The sequence below is a fragment of the Elephas maximus genome, chromosome 2 (genome assembly GCF_024166365.1).
Source record: "Elephas maximus indicus isolate mEleMax1 chromosome 2, mEleMax1 primary haplotype, whole genome shotgun sequence".
Lineage (NCBI taxonomy): Eukaryota > Metazoa > Chordata > Mammalia > Proboscidea > Elephantidae > Elephas > Elephas maximus.
Genome location: NC_064820.1, coordinates 11,485,253 through 11,494,711, shown reverse-complemented (window position 1 = coordinate 11,494,711; position 9,459 = coordinate 11,485,253). Strand labels below are relative to the sequence as shown.

Sequence of the window (9,459 nt, the reverse complement as noted above, 5' to 3'; positions counted from 1 at the left end):
ACTTAACAATAAAAAGACAATCTGTGATGGTTAAGATTGGGTGTCAACTTGACTGGGCCATGATTCTCAGTGTTTTGGCAGTTGTATAATGTTGTAATCACTTCCCTATTGAAATTTGATATGCGATCACCCATAATGGAATCTGCTGAGTGGTACTGGCGGGGGTGGGGCCTTTCGTGGCTCATGGCCCCCCCAGCCTTTGTGTCTCCACGTTCTGCCACCTACTTCCTTCCTGCTCACCTTGCAAAAGTTGTTGGCTTGTTCTGGACCAGTAGCTGTCTCTTGTCTGACCTCTGGCTCTTCGGACTTGAGCTAGCAGCTTACCTGTCCATCTCGAGATTCATTGATCTTCACAGACTGCAAGCAAGAGTCCTGCTCCCTGACCTGCCTATCTTGGGTTCTCCAGCCCCTTCAGCTACATGACCCAGGATAAACCTTGCAGTCTTACCTGCTGACCTTGGGGATTCCTCGAACGTTACAGGCTGAGCAGGAGCCCTGCTATCCGACCTGCTCATCTTAGGTGCACCAGCTTCTGTGGCTCCATGAATTGGGAAAGACCTCTACCCTGAGCCAAGGACATGGGACGTTCCAACTCCTACAATAGTGTGAGCTGTTTCCTTGATATAAATCTCTCTATATATATTTATATGCTTTACTGGGTTTGCTTCTCTAGAGAAGTCAGCCTAGGACACAATCCAATTAATAAATTGCCAAAGTATATTAATAGACGTTTCTCCAAAGAAGAAATACAGATGGTCAATAAGCCCATGAAAAGATTTGCAACATCACTAGTCATTAGAGAAATACAAATCAAACTACAATGCTTTACCACTTCACACCCACTAGGACGATAGAAGTCTGTGGATGGTGCAAATGGTTACACGCTCAACTACTAGCCAACAGATTGGTGATTTGAATCCACTCAGAGGTGCCTTAGGACACAGGTCTGACAATCTGCTTCTGAAAGTTCACAGCCTTGAAAATCCTATGTATCAGTTCCAGTCTGTACATATGGGGTCCCCGTGAGTTGAAATTCACTCGATGGCAACTAACAACAGCAACGGAATGGCTAGAATAAAAATTAAAAAAAAAAACCAGACAATAACAAGTGTTGGCAAAGATATGGAGCAATTGGAACCCTAGTGCACTGCTAGTAGGAATGTAAAGTGGTGCAGTCTCTGTGGAGGTACCACATGATCCAGCAATTTCACTTCTAGATATATACCCAAGAGAAATGAAAACACGTGTGTACCCAAAGACCCGCGTGCCAATGTTCACAGCAGCATATTGATAATATTGAAAAGTAGAAACAACCCAAATATCCATCAACTGTTAAATGGAAAAACAAAATATGGTACATTCATACAATGGGATACCATTCACTAGTAAAACATAAAGTAAAAAAGGAAGAACTACTGACACATACACCACAACATGGATCACCTGAATAAGCCACTTATTACGATTCCATTCATATGAATTTTCCAGAAAAGACAAATCATTAGAGACAGAAAGTAGGTTAGTGTTTGGCTGGGGCCGAGGATGGAAGCAGGGATTAACTACAGGAGGCACAAGAGATCCTATTTGGGGGATAGAAATGTTCTAACAGCGACTGTGGTGATCAGTGCACAACTTTGTAAATTTACTAAAAACCATTGTGATATCATTTTAAATGGGTGGATTTTATTTTTTTTAAAACGATACCTAAATAAAGTTAAAAAGAAAATAAAAGAACTGTGGAGTAGATGCATGTATGAGGGCCTAGGTCTGTAGCATCCTAGGGGGTAGACTGGGAAGACATCTTTTGAGACCTTTCTTTAGCTGTGAAATTCCAGAGGACAGGAGATGCTAAGAAGGACTTGGAGATAAGAAAGCATTTATCACAAGAAGTGATTGATATTTTGGTCTGTGTTGGATTCACGCATCTGCCCAGGAAGCTGTGACTCTCTCTGTCCTTTCTGTTCCTCCATGATCCTGTTCTTCCCTTCCTGCCAGACAGGTTGGAGGGCAGGGCAGGCTTGGGCTCAGGAGCACAACAAGATGGGGGTTGGCCAGAGTGGCCCCCAAGGGAAGTTGGCTGAGGAACGGTGTCTGCTTGGCCCTCAGGTCACACCCTTGTGGAGCCACCCCGTCACCCCAGCATAGCTTTTTGGGGATCCAGGAGAGACCTGCCATGGGTTTTGTGCTCAGAATCCTGCCTGTCACCCGGCATGAGGCATTTTTTGGTCCGCTCCATGGAAAGAGAAGGAATTTTTCAATGAAAATCTCACCCTATGAATAGTCTTTCTTTCCTCTTGCTGTGTTGGAGAACAAACATTTTTTGCTCTGGTAACAAAAACCGGAAACCTGAGCCATCTAAAGAGAATCAACCCATCCAGAGAAGTCCCAGGTGAAATCTCCAAATCTGGGACACGCAGAGTTTGCCAGTGTTCACTTGGGCTTATCGGGCAGGGAGGGCTGGGGGGCACTCTGTGGTGACCCTTCACTTCTGAGGCCATGCCTTTATCTGGTTCAGGAGGTGATGGGTGACCATCAACGGCCATTTGAAGCCTTAGAGCCAGGCTGTGGCTGATAGCTACATGAGCATGGTGTTTCAGGCTCTGAGAGGTATCTTTTTTCTTTTTTTATTTTTTTAAATCTTATGTTTCAGACAGTCCAATTCAATAGAACCTAGAGAAGTGTTATTAAGTTGTTAGTCTTCTTAGAAAAATACATTTAAACAGGAGATCTATGATTCCCAACGTGTATTTGATTAAAACCAAGCATTTCAGTCAGGCAAGAGAATGTTAAGTCATGACATGTACTGTTAGAATAAATACAGGGTATTATTGGGGAAGAAGTACAAGAGCGGGGTGCCTGGTGCATAGTAGGTGTTCTGTGTCGTAGGCATGCTGCACTCACCTACCCCCACTCATGTATTTGTTTCAGGAATACTTTAAAGCACTGAGTTCTCTCCACATTTACCCCAGAACATAAACATGATATGTACACGGCAGAAGCCATTTTCATTATGTATGTGGTTATTTTACAAAAAAGAAAATCAGACAAATTAGGTTTTCTTTTCCTTTAGTCTCTTTCCATAGGAAGATTATTTACAGTATTTTTTTTTTACTCCTCTTCCTTCTATTCCTCCAAAGGCAATGAAAAGCAATTCTGAGAGCACAGCAGAAAATCAGTTTTTAATCAAGAAAAAACAATCTGTGGGAAATAGAGATGTGCTGCTCCACCTAAAAGACATTTCAGCAATCATTGGACCATGAGCTGCCAATTTGCAGATGCTGAGAAGTCGCCTCTTTGTGTACTGCCTTCTGCCATGGCTTTGCTGGTGTCTGTGAAATTGGGTGACGTCCATTAAGGCCACCGATCCTGCTCTCTGGTGGGACCAGGAGGCTGGGTGTGTCACTTGTGAGGTCAGGCAGCTCTGAGCTCCTCTTGCTGCTGTTGTGAGTACCCTGTTTATTCTGTCAGCAGCAGGTATCTTGTTTGCACATTGATCGGAAGCTCCTATCACCAGCGGTGCTAACAGAGACACAATGGCTAAGCCCAGGCACTGTACTTTGTACTTTGACACAACTTTTCAGTATGTCGAACTTACACATGTGTCAAGATGTATAGTTTATGTTTAGGAGATTTGTGGATGTGGACAGACGTCAGGGTTTGAAGGATTTGCAGGATGTTTTCTTGCCATTCTTGTTGGGGTGATGTGTCAGTCTGGGTTCTCCAGAGAGAGAGAGAGAGAGAGAAAAGAAAAAGAGAGAACAACTGAGTGATTTTAAAAAATTGGTTCATGAGATTGTGAGGGCTGGCAACTCTGAAATTTGTAGGGCAGGCCAGCAGCCTGGAAACTCAGGCAGGATTTCTACATTATAGTCTTGAGGCAGAATTCCTTCTTCTAGAAACCTCAGTTTTTGTTCTTATGGCCTTCAACTGATTCACTAAGTCCCGCTGATTGTAAATGTTACTCATATCTACAAAATACCTCAACAGCAACATCTAGATTAGTGTTTAATCAAACAACTGGGCACCATGGACTGGTCAAATTGACACAGAAAATTAACCACCACAGGTGGGTTGTCTCCAAAGATGGCTGCCATTCATTTCTTCCCCATTGTAGATACAGGCTGCTCCTCTCATGGAGGTGGGAGGAGAGGAATACATTTTCCCTTGAATCTGGCCTGGCCTCATGACTTCCTCGGACCAATAGGATGCAAAGTAAGTGTTATTCTGGGACCTTTAAGACCAGGCTTTAAGAGGACCAGTGGCATCAGCTGACTTCCTCTTGTAAGCCATAAGAAGTCTGGAGATCCTAAGTCTTTCATGCCGAGAAGAATCCCAGTCAGCTATGTGGAAGGATACTAAATCTGGAGTAATTTGTTACATAATAGTAGATAAGTGAAACAACCCCCAAAGCACCCAAATGAGTTAATCCTTCCAAAATCCTTGTAAGTTAGAGATGGGGCATTTATCGTCATATACTATACCAAAATATGAGTATTTCTTTTGACTGATCTCTGTTGGTGTGCCTATGCATCTTGGGAGAGTGACCTTATGTCCCTATTCTGTACATATTTATGTCTCAGTGGCTATGCCGTGGACCACCAAATGCTCCAACCAACATCCATAACCTCATCAAGTAGAAAGACCGTGTAGACGACACTCTGTTCATTGCAGAGGCAGAGCGGGGACACTGGGAGGTACACTTGGTGGAACTCTCAGACGCGGGTTTAGTGTTTGCAGGACTATCATGTTAAACTGCACTGTTATGGATTAAATTGTGTCCCTCCCCTCAAAATATATGTTGAAATCCTACCCCCGTACCTGTAATATGACTGATTAGAAATAGGTGTTTGTATGTGTGTATGTGTTAATGAGATCATATCAGAGCTCCAGATCCAGTTGTTGTCAAGTCGATTCTGACTCATGGTGACCACATGTGTGTCAGAGTAGAATTGGGCTCCACAGGGTCTTTGATGGTCAATTTTTTGGAATTACCCCAAACCCAATCCACCAGGCTTTTCTTCTTAGGTGCTTCTGGGTGGACTCAAACTGCCAACCTTTTGGTTAGCAGCCAATGCTGTTAACCCTTTGCACCACCCAAGGACTCCATGTCAAAGTAGGGTAGGTCCTAAACCTAATCACTTATGAGTTATAAAAAGAGCAGAATAGACACAGGGACACATGGGAAAGATGCCATATGAAGACAGACACAAAAGGAAGATACAACTACCAGCCCAGGAATGCCAAAGATTGCAGCAGCCAATAGAAGGTTAAATAGAGAAAGAAGGATCTCCCCCCAGAGCCAAACCCTGAATTCAAACCTCTAGTCTCCTGAAGCCCGAGAAAATAAATTTCTGTTCTTTAAGGCCATCCATCTGTGGTATTTTTTTTATGGCAGAGCTAGGTAACTAAGACATGCACCCTAGCTATTCCCTTTCCCTTCCCTAATGGACTCACATTTCCTGGGAGTATTTGAAAATGAACTCCCTCCCCCCACCAACACCTTTCTGAACTCCTTCCTATGGGACTCTTCTCCTCACTTTGAATTCTTTCAGCTTGTTCATTCATTGTTTACTGGTGGGCTTGTACAGTGGACCCACCATGTCCTGTTTCCAAGGTCTGGTGCTGGGGAAAATTGGAGTGAGACACAATCCCTACCCTTGGAGCAGAGAGTCTTCTGTTGGAGGCAGACACATATCTGCTTGAACGCAATCATCCAGGTGCTTTGGGGACACTGTGGAAGGGGCTTCTCACATGCTTGAGGCTTGAGGAGGAATTCATTCTTTGTAAAGGGCCTGAAAGTGAGTGAAAGGCCCCTTAGGCAAAGCCAGGGGCACACCATCACAGGCAGGGAAACACCAATGCAATGTGGACTCCAGTGTAGGAATGCTGGTGAAGTACAAGTCCTCTTCTATGCCTGGTATACCCCTCCAGGGCTGAGAGCTCCTGTGTGAGACTGTCTGTCCTGGTTGGGAGGCCAGATGGCAGGAACTTGGGAATTGTGGCGCTCCAGTTTCCACAGTGGAGGCTTAGGTGTTGAAACCATGCTTGATTAGAACATCTAAGAAAGCCCCAGGTGAAAGGTACCCCATGACGCCTTTGACAGAGATAGCAAATCCTACTGGAATACCTGCTCTTCGCTCTTTGCATGTGGCTACCACAGGAAACGGCTCTGAGGGGATTTTGATGAGCCACCCACATCTTCTCTTCTGGTCTCCACATCCTTCCAGTACTTAGAGCTCAGCTCTAGGTTGTGATCACAGTGAGAGAGTTCCTAGCACCCCTATTCTGATATTTGGTTTGATGCCTTTTCAATCCACCACTCTTCCCCTTTGTCCCTACAGTCTGATTATTGGCAGATACTCCCAACCAAGCCTAGTTGATTTCTTCCAGGAAAAAGCTGGGGTCATGGACAGAAGTTGTACTTCTGCAAGAGGGCTTGTCCCACATCTACAGAGGAGCCCATAGAAGCATATCCTCAATGCCAACCCAATACCATCTCACTGAGCAATCTGATAGCTAGGTGCAGTTCTAGGGAACTGTATGACACACAGTTGAATGGAATTTTCCTTTTTCTGCGAAGAACCCAATAAGGAGTGAAATGGCTCCCCTGATCTTCACGCAGGAAACACTGAGCTTTTATCACTGCTCTTGTTTCATGCGAGTGGGGCCCATGGCAAGCTCTGACATGCACAGTGTGCGATGATTCACCCAATACTTGATTCAAAACTCTCCCAGAATTGGTCTCAACAAGGGCTAACATATACACCCACAGTCATTGGGTCCTGATGTCAGAAAAATCTTGACATGTTCTGGACCTCTAGCATCATCTCTATGGAAGGCTGGGTAGACCAGGAGGACAATAATGGATTCCAATGCAATGTGCTTCTCTGGTCTTTGGCTTCAGGATTGAATTGCTTGCTCACTGGAAGAGCTGACTCTGGGTCTGCTGTTGGATGCCCTTATCCATTTGGCAACACTGGCAATGTAAATTGATCTGAAAAAATTCACATATAGAAAGATGTAATGCTAACCATACTTGTTGCATAATCATATATTTATGTGTATATTTATCTGTTTGTCATCCTAGAAAAACCCACTTAATGAGATGGAAAGAGCAGGAGGGTACCTGATGTGAGTTGGACTAGAGAACCATTAGGTTCAGTTCTGTCTCTAAAATGCTATGGTTCTGGGAAGTTGGATCACTAAAGAACAAAACAAACAAGCAAACTCCACATAGTTGCTTACTTGGTCCATGACCAAGAAGTCCAGGCTTCTGATGCTCAAATGGCCAGGAATACCACCAGCCAGCAAGAATAAAAGCTCTGCTAAGGTAGTTCCCCGCACAGTGACATCTCTGTAAAGTTGGTCTTGGTGTTGAGGAAAACAGGCCAAAGGGTCTAGCAGGAAGTACTGTGTGGGGAAGGACTCGCTTCCTGATGCACCTGAAGTTTAATAATTGGGCATGCTCTATTGCATGTGCTTTCCGGCATTTTTTGAATGAAAATATTTTCATTTCATCACGAAGGAGCCTTAGTTGACCTTGTGGGGAAAAAAAGATTCTTTTTTCTCAAATGGGAGTCCATCAGGAGAGAGGAGTAATGGGTTCCCTGGAAACTCGAGCTGCTTGCGCCTCTATGACTTCCCTGCAGTAGAATGTCTCAATTGCTGGATATTGATCCGGCCGCTTGGGAATAAATCCCACACAGGCCCATCTTCCTTCTGTTATTTCTCCCTCCTTTGATACACTCTTGTGAAATTACTATTTTGAAATAGGGTCGGTTGATACGTTGTCTCTGAGGCAGTAGGATTCAGGTGCAGATGCCCATCAACCCACCAGCGCTGGTGAGGATAAAGCTGGGCTGGAGGGAAGCTGCAGCAGTCACTCCTCCCTGCCCTGTCCAGACTCACCATCGCCTCTCCACCCACCCAGCCTGCTCCTCTTCCTAATCTGCCTGCACCAGGCAGCAGTTGTTGTGATAGGCTCCGGGCTAATCACTTATGACCCCACTGCTTGGATTCAAGCCCCAACTCCGCCTCTGCTTCCTTATCTGTGATGTGCCCTGTGGTGAGGAGTGAATGAGATGGATTTTGTGTTTTGGACATGGTATGGGCACGATAAACACTAGCTCTTATCACTGTTTATCTTTGAGATCCACAGATGTAGAAAACTAGAGCCATTTTTATCTCTCCTTCCCTACCCTTCACTTCCAATCTCGCTCTTTCTCCTCTATCTCCTGCTCTCTCTGTCTCTGTTTTTAAATCTCTGTCTCTCTCCCTCTTTATGTCTCTCTTACCCCTCATCCTCTCTCTCCCTCTGTCTCTCTTTCTCTCTTCCTCCCTCTCCCTGTCTCTTCCTCTTCTTCTCATCTATCTTTATCTCTGTCTCTCTCCAGCTCCCTCTCCTTGCCCTCCCAACCTGCCTCTCTCTCTCATTGTCTTTCTTTCTGGTTATCCTCTCCCTAGGGTGTATCTTTATTACTTTTCACCTGCCAGGCTTCTCAACCCACCTCCTTACCTGACTACCTCAATACATAAAATTTCTGCCTTCTAAGAAAGATATGGCAGGATGGAAGAGTTCTTTTATAAACTTTTTTTTCTGATAAATGTTACAACGCTCATTGTAGAAAAATTAGAAAATAGAGAAAAGATTAAAAAAAATTACTCATGACCTTACCTCTCGGAGATAAGAACTGATAAGATCTTAGGGTATTTGTCTCCTTTCTAAATTTATTTCAACCAACATAATGTGATATAATATTAATACTTGTATGTTCCACTGTAGTTTATTGAATCATTCTCTTGTGAATCTATGGCAGGAATCAGTAAAATTTTTCTGTTAAGGATCAGATAGTAAATATTGTTGCTTTTAAGAGCCATACAATGCATCTGCTCAACTTTGCTGTTTGTTTTGGTTAACTAGTGTTGCTATAACAGAAATACCACAGGTGGATGGCTTTAACAAAGAAAAGTTTATTCTCTCACAGTCTGGTAGTCTAGAAGCCTGAATTCAGGGTACTGGCTCCAGGGGAAGGCTTTCTCTGTTTTCTCTGGAGGAAGGTCCTTGTCATCAGTTTTCCCTTGGTCTGGGAGCATGTCAGTGCAGGAACCTCAGGTCCAAAGGACACCCTCTACTCCTGGCACTGCTTTCTTGGTGGTATGAGGTCCCCATGTCTCTCTGCTTTCTTCTGTCTTTTATATTTCAAAAGAGATTGGCTTAAGACACTATCTAATTTTGTAGATCTCATCAATATAACTGCCACTAATCCATCTCGTTACATTATAGTGACAGGGTTTACAACACATAGGGAAATCACATCAGATGACAAAATGGTAGACAATCATACAATACTGGGAATCATTACCCAGCCAAACTGACAGATATTTTTGGGGAGCACAATTCAATCCATGATACAGTTGTAGCTTGAAAGCCATCACAGACAATAGGTAAATGAATGGAGT

At 43.9% G+C, this 9,459-nt stretch overlaps 1 long non-coding RNA gene across 1 annotated transcript in view; it reads right to left on the bottom strand.

Moving 5' to 3' along the window:
• Positions 1–6,974: 6,974 nt before the first annotated feature.
• LOC126063073 (uncharacterized) overlaps positions 6,975–9,459 on the bottom strand; it is a 58,404-nt gene continuing 55,919 nt past the window's right edge. The window contains exon 3 of the long non-coding RNA XR_007514203.1: positions 6,975–6,994. This is a non-coding gene — a long non-coding RNA (uncharacterized LOC126063073). The remainder of the gene's footprint in view (positions 6,995–9,459) is intronic.